This window comes from Salvia splendens, chromosome 20 (genome assembly GCF_004379255.2).
Source record: "Salvia splendens isolate huo1 chromosome 20, SspV2, whole genome shotgun sequence".
In the NCBI taxonomy this organism is placed as follows: domain Eukaryota; kingdom Viridiplantae; phylum Streptophyta; class Magnoliopsida; order Lamiales; family Lamiaceae; genus Salvia; species Salvia splendens.
This window is the reverse complement of record NC_056051.1, coordinates 24,957,118-24,975,231: the sequence shown is the minus strand read 5'-3', so window position 1 is coordinate 24,975,231 and position 18,114 is coordinate 24,957,118. Positions and strand designations below refer to the sequence as shown.

At 36.6% G+C, this 18,114-nt stretch overlaps 1 pseudogene; it reads left to right on the top strand.

The window, feature by feature from the left end:
• The first annotated feature begins 3,816 nt into the window (after positions 1-3,816).
• Positions 3,817-18,062, top strand: LOC121781041 (annotated as a pseudogene).
• Positions 18,063-18,114: the final 52 nt, after the last annotated feature.

Sequence of the window (18,114 nt, the reverse complement as noted above, 5' to 3'; positions counted from 1 at the left end):
ACCGCGCTAAATTATCAGATTTCGGGACATCAAGATCGATATCCATTGATCAAACTCATGTGACCACGCGAGTGGTAGGCACGTTTGGATATTTGGATCCAGAGTACTTCCAGTCCAACCAATTCACATAAAAGAGCGATGTTTACAGCTTTGGAGTCGTGCTGGTTGATCTTCTAACAGGGGAGAGGATAATACTACCTCCGTTTTTTTAGCACAACTTGGTGCCTTGGTATAAAGTAAACCATTGATACTTTGATTTCATTACTTATTACAATAATACTACCTCCATTTTTTTAAAATAGCAACTATTTTTTATTTTGGGTCGTTCCTTAAAAATAGAAACTTTAAAATCTTTCTATTTTAGGATATGGATCCCACAATCCATTAACTCTACTTTCACTAAATTTTTCTCTTCCTCTCTCGTACTTTACTCATTTTTCTTTTCTTCTCTCTTTTCCTTTACCAATTCTTCTCTCTTACTTTACCAATTGTGCATTAAAACTCGTGTCATTTCAAATATTTCTATTTTTCGAATACGGAGGTAGTATGTACTTATTTGTGTGTTTCTGTTCCTTGTTCTAAAATAGTTATTACTACTATGATCCAATACTCGATATCTTATGCTCATTTCCGTCCCAATATATATGGCTCATCAGTTATTCGTGTGTTTTTGTGTTTAAATTAGTATGATCCACTAGATTTAAGCCACCTTTTTGTGTTTTAAAGAAGATTTCGGGATGAACCAAAAAAGAAAACGAGTCACATGTATCGGGATACACAGTCCATGACCACGGCCTAATCAAGGTGTTAGGATTTAACTTTTCTTGTTTCTTGAAACTCTGTTTGTGGTCATTTGCTTGGTAGTGAACTTGAAATGATTCAAAACACAATCAATCACACTTATTTCTATAATTGTATTAACACTGTGATTGCATATTCACCACTTTTTCCAGCAAGAAATGGAGCTAGCCTCGGTAAATTCTGGTCTTTTCCACCCTATGCTTTGCCATAACCCCAATTATTGCAAGTTCCATGTCGAAGCCCGGTTGTCCAGAAAAGTATGGAAATGTGCACCTCTATGCATACATAAGCAATGGTGTGAATAGGACAGGAAATTACGTAAATATACAGTCATCTTTTAAAAATAGAAACTATTTTTCATTTTGCGCCTATCTCTTAAAAATTGAAATTTTTAAAATTTTTAATTTTAGAAAATGGACCTCACAATCCATTAACTATATTTCTATTACTTTTTCCCTTCTCCTCTCTTCTCTTACTTTTCTCATTTTTCTTCCATCTCTCTTACTTTACTGGTTCTTCTTTCTTATTTTACCAATTATGCATTAAAATTCGTGTCGTTTCAAATGTTTTTTATTTTTTTAAAGACGGAGGTAGTATAAGATTGAAGTAGTTTTGGTGTCTGTGATGATTGCCTAAGTTTTAAAAAGTACTCGTAAAGTCATACTCTCTCTGTCCCATTAGAAATGAAACGTTTTCCTTTTTGGATTGTCCCAATTAAAATGAAACGTTTCCTAAAATGGAAATAACTATATCTCTATTTTTTCTTCTCTCTTACTTTACTCTCTTTTTATTAACTCACAAAACAACACTGCATAAAATCACGTGCCGATTCTCAAATGTTACATATTTAATGGGACGTATGGAGCAAGTCATAACCAACTATTCGATGATCAGTGGATGCCTAAAGTTTTAAAAAAGTAAGTATATAATAATTGGTCTAGTCATAGTATCATACGCAATTATTCAATGATAAAGTGTAACTGTGTAAGCTTAAAATTAGAGAGAAAAATAGAGAGGCTATAAATAAAGGTTGGATTTGTCAAGTTGAAAGCTAACCTTTTTGCAGTTTTTGGACCGATTACAGTCTTAAAGTTTTCGTGACGTACAAAATTTATTTTCCAATTTACTTAAGTCTTCTTATTTCTCTTTCAAAGTCTTCGTTCATATCCAAATGGAGGGACCCGAATTCACATATTTTCCAATTCAACGCGTTGGATTTGAATCGTTGACGTTGAAACTCTATTTTTGTTCCATTGACTTCGTTGACGTTGAAACTCTATTTTTGTTCCATTGACTTGGTAGTGATCTTGCCCTTCTATATACTCATTGATAATCCATTATATCGAAGCAGTTCAAAATCAATGATAATTCATTTATCTATCTCTTTGTATAACGTGTAGAAGTTTGATGTCCTTCTATATACTCATTCATAACTCATTTCTACATTATACCGAAGCAGTTCGAAGTCTATGATAAATCCATTTATCTCTCTCTCTTTGTATCACGTGTAGAAGATCGATGTGCATTCCTTTTTTTTTTCAAACGTGCATAGATTGATGTGCATTCCATTCCAAACATGCATAGGAGTGTTGAACCAGGGGCGGAGCTAGGATTTTATTGGAGAATGAGCAAAAATATAATACATTGGAAAAATTTATGTATTTGAGAAGGGGCATTTAGTGTAGTTGAAGTATATAATAAAAAATTCATGTATAAATATACTCCCTCTGTCCCATTAGAAATGAAACATTTTCCTTTTTGGTCTGTCCCATTAAACATGAAACGTTTCTAAAAATGGAAACAATATTCTCTCTGCTTTTTCTTCTCTCATACTTTATTCTCTCTTCATTAACTCACAAAACAATACTACATAAAATCTCGTGTCGAAAAGCAAATGTTGCATATTTAATAGGACGGAGAGAGTACAAAGAAATGAGTAAACGAGGAGGGACAAATGCCCCATATTCATGGATAATCCTCCCTTTTACAATTCTTAAGGTTCTTAGGGAAATGAATGACTCATTTCGTTTACACAACTAATTTCTATTGAATATTTTCTGTTTTTCTTTTTCGTCAGTCCGGCATTAATATCACAGTTTACATATATATTTTTTTTAAATAAACTTCACATTCCACTAATTCATTCCACTCACACTTTATTATATTTTTCCGTTAGTGTTTCGTTAAATGCCTTAATTTATTTATACTTTTAGTAATTGGACCTCACATTTTCCATCACACTTTATTAGTATAACACTAATACTCCATCCACCCCCCAAATAATACTCCATCTGTCCGCGTTTAAATGTCATATTTTTCTTTTTTTGTCTGTTCGCCAATAAATATCTCATTTCACTTTTACAATATTCAACAAGTCTCCCTACATTCTACTAACTTATTTCATCCACATTTTATTACAAACTACTCCCTCCGTCCCCCAAATTTTGTCAGACCGAGCATGGGTTTTAAGAAATGTAATAAAAAGTGGGTTGAAAAAGTTGGTAGGATGTGAGTCCTACTTTTAAATTACTCCTATTAATTTTATAATAAAATGTGAGTAAGGATAAATTACTAGAATGTAAGATCCACTACCAAAAATGGTAAAAAGTGAAATGTGACAAATTTTGTGGGACGGTCGGAAAAGAAAAAATGTGACAAAATTTCAGGAACGGAGGGAGTAATATTTAAAAGTAGGATCCACATTCCACTAACACATGAAGTATTAAGATTCAACTAATTTTATCTATCAACTTTCTTTTAAAAAGTCAAACAATTTCTTAAAATTTGAGCCGATTCAATATGAGACATTTATTCCCGAATGAATTATTTGTGTTTGTGGATATTTCTAGTAATTTAAATTTTATGTTGCTTGAAAAGCTATTATAACCAATAATTATTGGGCTATCAATATTTTGTTGAATTTGAATTTAGATTGAAGCATCGCCCAATAATTTTCGAGTCCTTACCAATTTGGAGTTCTATTTAATTTGCCTTTTGTGTGCTATTTTTCCGAGTCTTCTCTCTCTTTTGTAAAGTAAACGCAAGAGGTGATCTACTTCAGTCATTCCCACATATGGCAACTACTCTCTCTCTGTCTCTCTCTAGAAATTGAAGCTTGTACATGTTATCAAGCAGCGGTGCCAGGAAAAAGCTAGCTCTTAAGCCCAACTTGGTGCCTTGGTAGAAGAAGGTATATTATATAAACAAATTTATCCTTTGATGTCATTAGTAATTGCAATTATATGTTGTTTTCCTTTCCTGTTCTAAATTACTACTCCCTCCGTCCCAACTAAGACGATACATTCTCCATTTTAATCTGTCTCAATCAAGATTACACATTTCTATTTTGAGTAAAGGCCAAAATTGGTCCTGAACATATGCACATTTTATCATTTTGGTCCTAAACTTTATCTTTTGAATTTTTTGGTCCTGGACATTTCAAATCGGATCACAATTGGTCATCCGTCAACAATTCCGTTAATATTTAACGGTCAACGATTTTAATCACAATTTTGACCAACTTAAACAATTTTTGATTATTTAATCATCAAAATTGTTTTTTTAAATAAAATTATAAATTATTTATTAGAAATAATTAAATAATTTTTAAATAATTAAATAATTTTTAAATAATTAAATTATTTATTCCAACTTAAACAATTTTTAAATAATTAAATTATTTATTCCAACTTAAATAATTTTTAAATAATTAAATTATTTATTCCAACTTAAACAATTTTTAAATAACAAAATTATTTATGATTTTATTTAAAAATAATAATTTTGATGATTAAATACTTAAAATTTGTTTAAGTTGGTCAAAATTGTGTTTATTATCAAAAATCATAAATTATTTATTACAACTTAAACAATTTTTAAATAATCAAATTATTTATGATTTTATTTTAAAAAATATTTTTGATGATTAAATAATTAAAAATTGTTTAAGTTGGTCAAAATTGTGATTAAAATCGTTGACCGTTAAATATTAACGGAATTGTTAACGGAGGACCAATTGTGATCCGATTTGTAATGCCCAGGACCAAAAAATTCAAAAGATAATGTTTAGGACCAAAATGATAAAATGGGCATATGTTCAGAACCAATTTTGGCCTTTACTATTCTATTTTTGATAACTTTCGCTCTTCAATTAATACATCCAACCATTTTTTTCTCTAATATTCAACTCTCTTTTTTTCTCCATTTAATACCTACACATAATTTTTATCTTTTCAGTTAACCACATTAACCAATAACTCATAAAATTTCATGCCGACTAAGAATTGTGTCATCTTAGCCGGGACAGAGGGAGTAGTATTTATGATATTTGAGCTACTCTTTTTTTTGTCATATGAAGGCTTCTGTTTGGGAATTTAGTTATTGAAGTGTAATTTAAAAGACTTTCTTTTATAGTAAAAAACTATGCATAACATGTATATTCCCTCGGTTTTCAAGGTCGAAGTCACACTTTCAGTTTTCAGTTTTCATTGTTCACACAATATGTCATGTCTTTTTTATTACTTTAATTATATTTCTATTAATAAATTAAACTACTTTTTTGCACTCTATTTTACATATTAAACGATATCTCATAAAATCTTGTATCATTCCCATAAAATCTTGTATCATTCCCAATTGTGACATCTGGGAGTATAATTTATGCCTCTAAAATTACTACTTCCTTCGTTCTGCAGTAATGGAGACGTTTCTTTTCGGAAAGTAATTTAAGAAAATTTGTGTTAAGTGAGATAAGATAACTAAATAAAGAGTAAATGCCAAAATTGGTCCTGAATATATGCCCATTTTATCATTTTGGTGCTAAACTTTATCTTTTGAATTTTTTGGTCCTGGACATTTCAAATCGGATCACAATTGGTCCTCCGTCAACAATTCCGTTAATATTTAACGGTCAACGATTTTAATCACAATTTTGACCAACTTAAATAATTTTTAATTATTTAATCATCAAAATTATTTTTAAAATAAAATTATAAATTATTTATTAGAAATAATTAAATAATTTTTAAATAATTAAATAATTTTTAAATAATTAAATTATTTATTCCAACTTAAACAATTTTTAAATAACAAAATTATTTATGATTTTATTTAAAAAATTAATTATGATGATTAAATAATTAAAAATTATTTAAGTTGGTCAAAATTGTGTTTATCATAAAAAATCATAAATTATTTATTACAACTTAAACAATTTTTAAATAATTAAATTATTTATGAATTTATTTAAAAATAATAATTTTGATGATTAAATACTTAAAATTTGTTTAAGTTGGTCAAAATTGTGTTTATTATCAAAAAATCATAAATTATTTATTACAACTTAAACAATTTTTAAATAATCAAATTATTTATGAATTTATTTTAAAAATATTTTTGATGATTAAATAATTAAAAATTGTTTAGGTTGGTCAAAATTGTGATTAAAATCGTTGACCGTTAAATATTAACGGAATTGTTAACGGAGGACCAATTGTGATCCGATTTGAAATGTCCAGGACCAAAAAATTCAAAAGATAATGTTTATGACCAAAATGATAAAATGGGCATATGTTCAGGACCAATTTTGGCCTTTACTCGTAAATAAATAATAAAGTAAGAAATGAAAAAGATAGATAGATGAATAAAGAATAAAGAAAGAAAGAGTAAAATAAGTGAGAAGAAATATGTTGACTTTTATTAAAAAGGGAAAATGACTATATTATTGTGGAATGTGCCAAAATGTCAAAATGACTCCACTACTACGGAATAGGGCGAGTGCTACTCAAAATTGCAACTATGTTTATACTTAGGGGGGCAAACTTTGGATTGTTTTTTCGACTTGATCGTTAACTTGGAGCTTGGGTTTGGTTAGGGCTCAGATTAATCTTTTGAATCACGGTAATGGATCAAATTGAATATGGCCCAAATTCTCTAGTTTGTACACGAATTTATTGCTATACTTGAATTAAATATAAGATAATATTCTCTCCATCCCATTAAATATGCAATATTTGGGAATCAACACGAGTTTTTAAGTAGTGTTATTTTGCGAATTAATGAATAGAAAATAGAGATAGAGATATTTTCATTTTAGAAAACGTTTCATTTTTAATGAGATAATCTAAAAAGAAAAATATTTCATTTTTAATGAGATAATCTAAAAAGAAAAACATTTCATTTTTAATGGACAGAGAGAATATTGATTGCTTGTCTATAAATATAAATTTATTATCCTAGACATATTCTTGCAATGGGATACATTTTTCAGTTCGCCACAAAATCCCCAACAAAGATGGTAAGCAAGCAATAGTTTAACTCAAAAAATCTATCGCGCCTAAGTCCACTTATGAAGTATTCGTCGCGAGATTTGATGTAGCGTTGTTTTGTTAAAAAAGTGAAAAAGAAAGGAATTGTAGTGAGAATAATATTTAGGAATGTGTCGGGAATGTCCAACTTTAATCGCAACCTATGAAGGGGAGCTACATCTATTATGAGTCTAAAACACATTAAAAGTTTAAAACTCATCAAACCAAAGGAGGAAAATCGAACTATTTTATTTACATCAGTTACATTTTCAATTATTTTAGAATTTCGAAAAGAAACGTGACTTAATTAACAAGAAGTGTAGAAAATTGTACGTATTATCACATAAAATGTCAAATTAAAAAAAAAGTACTACTAATTTATTCGTTTATTCTTGAAACCCTGTTTTTGGTCCTTTGCGTGTAAACTTGGTTATGCAGTGAACTTTACATAATTCAAAACTCCATTATTATTATGTCTGAATCATAGTTATCATTATGATTGAATATTCACCACTTTTTCCAGCAAGAAATGGAGCTAGCCTTGGTAATTCTGGTCTTTTACACCCTATGCTTTGCCATAACCCCAAATCTTGCACGTTCCATGTCGAAGCCCGGTTGTCCACAAAAATGTGGAAATGTCACCATTCCCTATCCTTTTGGAATTGGTTCCAAATGCAGTGCAAACTCCTCATTCACAGTTATTTGCAAAAACTCAACAGGAAATATGGTTCCATTGTTGAGCAACATAAATTTGGAAGTAGTGAAGGTTTCACTCTGTGGTGCGTTATAGTGAATCTGCCCGTGTCGCTTATGAACTGCTCTGAAGGAAGGCAAACAAGAGAGTCTATACCTATATCACTCAAAGGAAGTCCGTTCACAGTCTCAGCACTTGACAACACGTTTTTGGTACTAGGCTGCAACACTGCTGTGTGGTTTCATGATAATGGAACGCTTGTTGGAGGATGCTTGGCCATGTGTGATGATGCTAATGCTTCAGGCGTGACCAGTTGCAACGGCATAAATTGCTGCCAAACACCAATTCCAAGACGAGGCCAGGGGTTTGAGTTTACTTACCAATTTATTCAACCCAGCAATAGCAGTTTCTGTGGGTATGTTTTTCCTGTTGACACTAATTGGTGGGATATTGAGGGTTACAAAAAGCCTAAAGGCCTTGTTGATAATCTGTTGAATCCATTTGATGGCGAGTTTAGATTTGTGCCGTTGGTACTTGAGTGGGAATTTGGTAATCAAGATGGTCATTGCTCATCTCCGGATTCAAATTATGGATGTCCTCGTAGTTCTTATGAATACGAAACATACTTGGGTTAGGGAAAATCGGGTTTATGGGGCACTTTACACTAAAGATTACGTAAATGTACCCATTTTGTTATCTATTCCAAAAATGGGAAAAACGCCAACCACATTGGCGTTTCTATTAGTAAAAACGCCAACCTCATTGGCGTTTATCTTCGCGTCGTATTGGAGGTGTATTTTCGCCAAATACAGCGACGGGAAAAAACGCCAATGAAGTTGGCGTGTATACCAGGTAAAACGCCAATGTAGTTGGCGTGTTTAATTAATAAAAACGCCACTGAGGTTGGCGTGTTATGCTTAAAAACGCCAATTTGAGCGGCGTGTTTCTGTTGAACCATATCCTTATCAGATCTCCCCCAACATCGCGACCATAAACACTTTCCCTCCCCAAAACGCGAAAACCCTTCCCAAACGCATAAAAACCTTTCGCTCGGGTCGACCCGGTGGTGGATTTAAGCGTGGATATTTTGAATTTGGCTAATTCTTTCAACCATTAGTCCTTCTAATCGGTTAGTATATCAAATTTTAGACTCATTCTTCTAAACATTAGTCTTCCAATATTTGATTGATTGTTGTGATAATATATATTGTAGTGTAATTAATATAATAGTTTGACCAATTATTATGGGTACACTAATATTTTGATGGATTATTATGATAGTATATATTTTAATGGAAATATTTTGACCAATTGTTATGCTATTATATGTTATAGTATATTTTATGGATTGTTATGATAATACATATTGTAGTGTATTTAATAGAATTATTTTGTCAATTTTTTGGCTGACTCTACATAATGATGAATGTAAAAATAATACATATTTATTTGTGTTTTACATTATTGCAGATAGTATGACGTGGTGTGTCAATTTATATTGGGGTGGAAAGATAATTCCCGGAGCAGTTATTTCGTATGATCCTCCTTTTGCTAAAGGATTCATTATGTTGGATGAAACAATTTCGTACGATGACCTTGTGGAAAAAATTTGTGAAAGGATGGGGATAAGCATATATGAAAACAATATTCAAATAATATGGAAACGTACTATATGCTTTGGATCCGGAGTCACGTTTATAGGTGTTCAACTAGAAGAAGTATGCATGCAACTAATGTTTAGTGAGAGTATGGTTATTGGAGGTGTAATTGAATTATATGTTGAGTATTCGGCAATTACTCAACATCATAGTCATCATGTCATAAGTTATGATGCTGGTACGTCAACGAGAGCCCAAGAACCATATTTTGCTGCAACACAAGATTTTGATGTTGGTACGTCTACGAGAGCCGAAGAACCATATTTAGCTGCAACACAAGATTTTGAAGCTGGAGGCGTGCATTTAGGGGATCGTGACAATTGTGATGTGGTGGAGGACATAATAGGTCCTGATAAAGCCGACTTTCTTGATCCACAATCACCTTATAATTCTGAAGAATCCGACACGGTTAGTACAGACTCAGATGGTGATCCGTCGGATGATGAACAATTTGTTGCTTCAAGACCATCCATTCCACTTGGAGAAACAGCAGTTGGAGAAACATCAGTTGGTGGAAGGGCAGTTGGAGGAAGAGTAGTTCCACAGTTCCCACAGCCTGGAATCAACTACTTTCGCACCTTACCAGGTCCATATGATAGTTTTGATCCCAAAAACTTTGAGCGTGATGATCCCAGTGTGCATTATTGGAGTGAAAAGGATCCTACCAATGTCGGTTTGCATACTAAATTTAGAACGAAGTTGGAATTGAAGGCAGCTGTGACTCATTGGCATTTGGAAAAAATCCGACAATATACAGTTGTTGAAAGTAAAGGAAAGAGATGGCATGCAGTTTGTAAGTGGCCACAGGGAAATCCGAAAGATAAGTCCTTACCGCCATGTTTGTGGGAGTGCCGAGCAACACTGAGGAAGCATGATGAACACTGGCAAATTAGAGTGTTCAGCACTGCTCATACTTGCATGGGGGATCGTAACTATAATGGTCACGCTAATCTTTCGTCGGGTATGATAGCGTTGAGTGTTCGCCATCAGATAGAAAACGATCCTTGCTACAAGGTAAAAGCAATTGTGGCGGATATTGAAAATAGATTTCATGTCAAAGTTAGTTACAAGAAAGCATGGTATGCTCGGAGGACAGCGATTGAGCTTGTATACGGTGGATGGGAGTGGTCGTTCAAAGTTTTACCAGCTTATTTGAATGAAGTGCAAAGACAAAATCCTGGCACAATTGTGGAATGGATGCACGATGACATATTAAGCAATGGTATGAACAAGGTATTCAAGTACGTATTCTGGGCTTTTGGACCAGCTGTGGAGGCTTTTCAACTATGCAAACCAGTTTTAACGGTTGATGGAACTCATCTACGTGGACGATGTCGAGGTAAAATTCTTATTGCCGTTGGATTTGATGCTAATAAGAAATGTTTGCCTGTTGCATATGCCATTGTTGATGAGGAAACCAAAGAAAGTTGGAATTGGTTTATGGAACGCATTAGACTTCATGTAGCAAAGCATGAAATATGTGTCATATCTGATAGGCATGTGGGAATCATAGATGCAATGAATTCTCCCATATGGAAAGAAGAACCCAATGTGGGTCATCACAGATTTTGCTTGGTACATGTTAGAAAGAATGTTTTGCAGAATCACAAAGGTATCATGGTCAAAAGACTTGTTTGGAAAATTGGTATTGCTACCAAGAAGCGCAAGTTTAAGATCAGACGTCGTTTACTTCGAAACGTCAACAACGAGGCTTTGCAGTACCTTGATGCCGTGGAGTTAGAAAAATGGAATCTGGCGTATGACAAACACAAAAGATGGGGTGAGGTTTCCACTAATATGGTGGAATCTTACAACAATGTGTTGAGAGGCGCAAGACAACTCCCAATTAAAGCTTGCATTGATATGATATTCTGGAGGACAATAGAATGGTTCAATGACCGGTCAATTGCATCAACACAGTGTGCCACACCACTTACCCCGTGGGCGCATGAAAAGGTGTGCAAAAATGATGCAAAAGGTCAATTGCATAATGTGAGAGCACCCAACACAATTGCAGGGCATTATGTGGTTCGAACAAAGCGTCGAATTGGTGGAAAGGGCGCTAATAAGTGGAAGGTAAAGTACTTGGACTCGCACTGCAAATGTCAAAAGTGGCAGATGTGGAGACTTCCATGTTCACATGCAGCGGCAGTTGCGCGTTTTAGAAACGACAACATGCTGTCGCTTGTTGATCCCGTATACCGCACAAGTGTTTGGGTACACCAATATTCTACGGTGTTCAATCCACCCAGACACCAAGATTATTGGGCCGTGCCTGAATGGACTTTGCAATGTTCACGAGCTCAGTTAATGCCTAAAAGTCGCGGTCGATACCGTACTACTAGGATTCCTAATCAGATGGATGTCCGTGAAGCTGACCAGCCACGAGCCCGACGCCGATGTAAACATTGCCGTCAACCAGGTCACGACAGGCGCAACTGCCCGAATGCTCATTCAAGGATGGATACTCAGTTGGTAGATGATGCCGCTGACGATTTTTTGCATCCACCTCCACCAAGGATGGATAATCAGTTGATAGATGATGCCGCTGACGATTCTTTGCCTCCACCTCCACCAAGATATGCAGTTCGAGGTCGTCATTCTGTCAGTCACACTGATGATGTCGATCACGATTTTATGCCTCCACCTCCACCAAGATCTGCAGTTCGAGGTCGTCACTCTGTCAGCCACACTGGTGGTACAGGCGAACACATCGGTCTCAGTGATGTCCCACATTCTCCACCTCGGTCTTCTGTGCGAGACGAATATTTTGGGGTTGATTTAGAGAATGTCGTTGTGCGAGAGACTCCTCCGTCTAGACTCTCAACCGCCAGAATCGGGAAGGGGATCCGTAGCTTTTTTACGCGGAAAAGGCGAGACAATTGAACGTATGCATTGTGTAATATTGGATTTCTGTATTTAGCAAGATTTGGACTAATGTATAGGGTAATATTTGTATGTACTTATATATTGAATAATGATGAAATGATTAAAAACTCTTAGCTGTGGGAGCGTTTTTTTATAGGACACGCCGATATGAGTGGCGTGTTTGAAGAGACGCCTACTTAATTGGCGTCTTTTCACTTTAAAACGCCAACGTGAATGGCGTGTTATTACTGAAACACGCCAACGCGACTGGCGTGTTTGTTCAGAATGTCCGCTTTCGGCGTAGAAAAAACGAGCAACGAAAAAACTAACTTAAAAACGCCAATGCCGTTGGCGTTTTTAAATAACACGGCCCCCTGCTCGGCACCTCGGCCCGCTGGCTCGGCATCTCGGCCCCCTGCTCGGCACCTCGGCCCCCTGCTCGGCACCTCGGCCGCCTGGCTCGGCACCTCGGCCGCCTGGCTCGGCACCTCGGCCCGCTGGCTCGGCATCTCGGCCCCCTGCTCGGCACCTCGGCCCCCTGCTCGGCACCTCGGCCGCCTGGCTCGTTCCGTGCACACTCACTTAAAAACGCCAACGGGAATGGCGTTTTTAAATAACACGCCAACGGGAATGGCGTCTTATTAAAAACGCCAACGGGAATGGCGTGTTTGTTCAGAATGTCCGCATTCGTCGTAGACAAAACGGGCAAAAATATAAACTAACTTAAAAACGCCAATAGCATTGGCGTTTTTCACAAAGACTTACATTCACAAAAACGCCAATATCTCTTTATTTGCCTGTTTTCATTTTCATTTCTACTAGGAAATAATAATTCAGACATCCAAATACTTAATCATAAAGACTTAAAATCAATGAGTTCAAATCAAATGAAAAAACATCAATATCAAATTACAGTAATATCAAGCATTCAAATTAGTTCAATCGTCACGACGTTTCCGCATAAACAGACGCCGTATCCCCTTCCCAATAGTAGATGTAGATCTAGGGATCCTTGAGGGAGGAGTATCTTGAACAACAGCATTCTCAAGATCCTCCTGCACAGACGACCGCGGTGGAGAAGCGGGGACATCACTGAGGCCAATATCTTCTCCGGTACCACCGGTATGGCTAATAGAATGACGGCCTCGAAGTGCAGAGCTCGGTGGAGGTGGGTCCTCAAAATCGTCATCGGAGTCGTGTACGAACTGAGATGACGACTCTCCGCGGACGGTTTTCTGCTTGGTTCGTCGTTTTGCCTTTTGCCTTATGGGTACGTCCACGTCCATTGCAGAGCGCTGCGAAGGAGGGTAGTCCATCAGCTGAGGCTCCCCGGATATCTGCAGTCCTTCTTCAACCATCCTCGAAATGGTTTCCATATCCGGACAGAAATGTCCTGTCGCAGCTCGACCACTTAGATAGTGACGTATTTTGTGAAGCGTCTCCACCTACAATTTTTCAAAGTTAAGTACATATCATAATATGAATTTGAATAAGTAATCAGGGTTTAGTTAAGTATGAATAATGTACCGTAAAGTTATGAGAAGATGCGGTTTCGTGGAATCCCTCTTCAGCATGCACGCCGGGTTTGGTTAAATACACCACAGTGATCTGGCGAAACCAATTCATATATTCTTCCGTTGCAACAGGCTCAGTACTGTCCTCCAGATCAGTCCATATCGTAAAGTGTCTGTTGTCCCACTCCTGTATATAATTGGCGTGCCATTGAACCCAATTCCGACCAGCTTTTCCACGGCGATCCTGTTTCAAAAAATCAGAACCGTGGAACCGGGGGAGATCCGGGATATACGGTTGGACAATCCCGAATTGGCGCAACACTCGGTGTGGCAGGTGTGGCTCAGCCAGATTCCAACAAATAAGCGTTGTGATCGACATCCATATAGGACGACCGGCATCACAACTTTCCGGCAACTCCCGGTGGAGATAAGGCCTCCAAATAAACTACATGTGATACAAATTTTTCAAAATAATTTCCATAAAAACAAAAAACAAAAAACCAAAAACATTTTATAAATATATGAAGTACCTGATTAGGATGCATCATGGAGAACTGATCTCGGAAATTTTCAACACAATGTCCGGGTGCTTTTACATATGACGCCGGGCCATTCCATCTAAAAAATTTAAATTATGAGCGAAGAACACGAAAATTGATGAACATTAAGTTTAAAAACGCAATTAATGAACAACTTACGCGCTTGCACATGGTAGATAGTCTGTATGCACGGGATCTAGCATCCTCGGTCTAATATTTGGGATTCTCTCCCAAGCCCAAAGTTGTAATAGAGTTAAGGCTCCCCCTACATCCGTCCTCTGACCAACGGCCGCTTCACACAAATTGTGGTACAAGCAAGCAAGCGTCGCCCCACCCCAGCTATATGTAGAACACCGTTCTATATCCATGAAAAAGTGTAGGTAGAAGAACGGAATTTTATTTCCGGTGGCGTTGGGGATCATCAGACCACCAAGTAATAGCAGACAATAGATACGAGCCCGCTGAGCATATATGTAGTGTTCGTGGTCATTAGACAACTCAATCCTCAATTGGCGCGATAAGCTCGTCTGCTTAAAAGCCATTTCCTTCAACTCGGATGCTTCCGGTATGAATCCTAGAAAATCCATACACCTGTCCGTCCAATATCCCGCGTCCGTCGGGGGGATGTAAGTTGTCAGAGCCTCTCCATCAACTTTCAGGCCCCATAAGACCTCCACGTCTTCCAGTGTCACAGTCGCTTCACCGACTGGAAAGTGAAACGTGTGAGTCTCTGGCCTCCAACGTTCAATCAGAGCTGTGATAAGATGGTGGTCAATTTCTTTTGGTTTACCACACCTTAACATACCCCCAAACCCCATCTGGTCCACTATTGTCAAGACATGTTGCTGGATGGGAACATCCCAAATTTTTCCTTCAAATCGTCGGCAGCGTACATCTTCGGATGGAACTCCTGCCCATATGTTGTTAGAGACGTGTTGTCTCTGAAAATATAATACAGATGGATCCGCAGGACCACATGCAAGCCGACGACGAGAGGTTGAAGATGATGCCATAATTTACCTACATAATTCAAATTCAACAATAACCAACCATAACATTTAATCCAATTTCATAAACCAAATTCAACAATAACCAACCATAAACCATTTCAATAATTAGATACAATTTAATCCAATATCACAAAATTGAACACCAACATCAAATAAGCAAGTTACACAACATTGCACATTCAAAATCATAAACCAATTCACCTACACAAAATTAACAATTTCAATTAACAATTCGCCCAACCTACCAATTTCAATTTTGCCTAACCTAAACAAATTTAACAATCTAAACTAATCAACCAAAACCCACATAAATCAAAACAATTTGCCCAATTTTTTAGCTATAAAAACCCTAGGGTTTAGGCTTATAATCAAATTTATACACAAATTAACTTAAACCCAACACAATCCAACATAATAATCAACAATAATATCATTCAACCAATCCAAAATGCATAATATTTCTACTCAATTCACAACCCATTACAAACCCTAGCTATCCACCAATTACTATAATTATGTAAAAGGTAAGCATACTAACCGAATAAAATAGATGAATTTGGGGGAGAATAGCACCGATTGATGAATGTAGGCCGAAATCACGGAGAGAAGGCGCGCAGCTGGAGAAATCGCGAAGGCTGTGTGTTGTGAGGTTTTCGCGATTTGGGGGAGGAACGCCTGGTATATCAGTCTGATTAAACACGCCACTCAGAATGGCGTTTTTCATGATTAAGTAAATACGCCACTCCGGTTGGCGTCTTTTACAAAACGTCAATATGTTCGGCGTTTCAACAAAGAAAACACGCCATTTACAAATGCGTTTTTTTATTTATACACGCCAACCAAGTTGGCGTGTTTCATCGTAATTACAATCCGAGAGCATACACCCAAAATACGGCACAAGTATAAAACGCCATCATCGTTGGCGTTTTTACCTTAAAACACGCCAATGACGTTGGCGTATTTACTAATAAAAACGCCAATGTGGTTGGCGTTTTTCCCATTTGTGGAATAGATAACAAAATGGGTACATTTACGTAATCTTTAGTGTAAACTCCCCCACAAACCCGATTTTCCCCTTGGGTTACTCTGGATACACTTCATATCAATCTTCTACAAAATACTGCACATGTGGAGGATATGAAGGAAATCCATATATACGTGATGGGTGTAGTGATACTTATGTTTATAAATGTAGCGATCCATATAACTGTAGCAATCAGTTACCCAATGGATATTATCCAAATGAATTTTATAACCATAAGAGTAATATATATCTTGCCATCATTAAAATAGCATCCATTGTTATCGGCAGTGTAGTTGGTGGGTTGATTTTGCTCGCTGCAGCTTGGAAGTTTGGCAAAGCTATTACAGAGATAGTTATGGCTATCAAGGCTAGCCGAAAACACATGTTTTTTAAGAGAAATGGAGGCATTTTGTTGGAGCAACAGTTGGCTGCTGTTGAGAATGACATTGAGAAAACCAGATTGTTTACTTCCGTTGAGTTGGCAAAGGCTACTGATGACTACAATGAGAATCGAGTACTTGGCCGTGGTGGTGAAGGCGTTGTGTATAAAGGGATGTTGGAGGATGGAAGAATCGTGGCAGTGAAGAAGTCAGAGAGAGTGAACCAAGGTGACGACGTGGAAGGCTTCATTAACGAGGTTGTGATTGTATCACAAATAAACCACAGAAATGTGGTCAAGTTGTTAGGGTGCTGTCTGGAAAGTGAAGTTCCTCGTCTATGAGTTCATCCCCAACGGCACTCTATTCTCTCACATCCATCATCCACATGAGGATTTCCCCTTATTCTGGGAAATGAGGGTGAGAATTGCCAAGCAAGTGGCCGGAGCACTTGCCTACTTGCACTCAGCTGCATCGGTTCCTATCTATCACCGTGATATCAAGTCAAGCAACATACTCTTGGATGAGAAATATCAAGCCAAGATATCAGATTTTGGGACATCAAGATCAATTTCTCTTGATCAAACTCACGTGACTACCCGAGTGGTAGGCACGTTCGGATACTTGGATCCTGAGTACTTCCAGTCGAGCCATTTCACTGAAAAGAGTGATGTATACAGCTTTGGAGTGGTGCTGGTTGAGCTTCTGACAGGGGAGAAAGCTGTATCGGCTGTTAGAGTTGAGGAAGGAAGGGGTCTGGCCATGCATTTCCTGCATTCCATGGAGCAAGATCAGTTATTCGAAATTGTTGATGCAAGGGTGCTCAAAGAGGGCAAAAAGGAGGAAATCGAGGCGATGGCTGGAATCGCTAAAAGATGTCTGTATTTGAATGGGAAGGACAGGCCAACGATGAAGGAAGTTTCGCACCACTTGGAAGGTATCAAAGTAGAGATTCCTGAAAATAAGATACAAAGCAGTGGCTGTGACCCTATTGAAGATGTTGATTCTGATGGCTTCTCTTCCATCTCAGAAATCGTTGAATCTTCATCGTCTGATGAGTCTTGAAGAATAATACTATGACAATGATTTTCTTTATCTTGCAGCTATTTGGATTCTTATGCGTGTGTGTGTGTGTGTTTTACTTTTCTCTGTTTGTTTAATACACAGTTTAACTTATGTGTGTAACATATTATGTGTAGTGTTCATCATTAAAAACATTAAACTTCATTACCTTATTTCTAAGGAAGTGATTTCCAAAGTTTTTGTTGATTATATATATGCACATAATATCAATGAGTAACGAAACGACCAAGGTCTCTAGTTG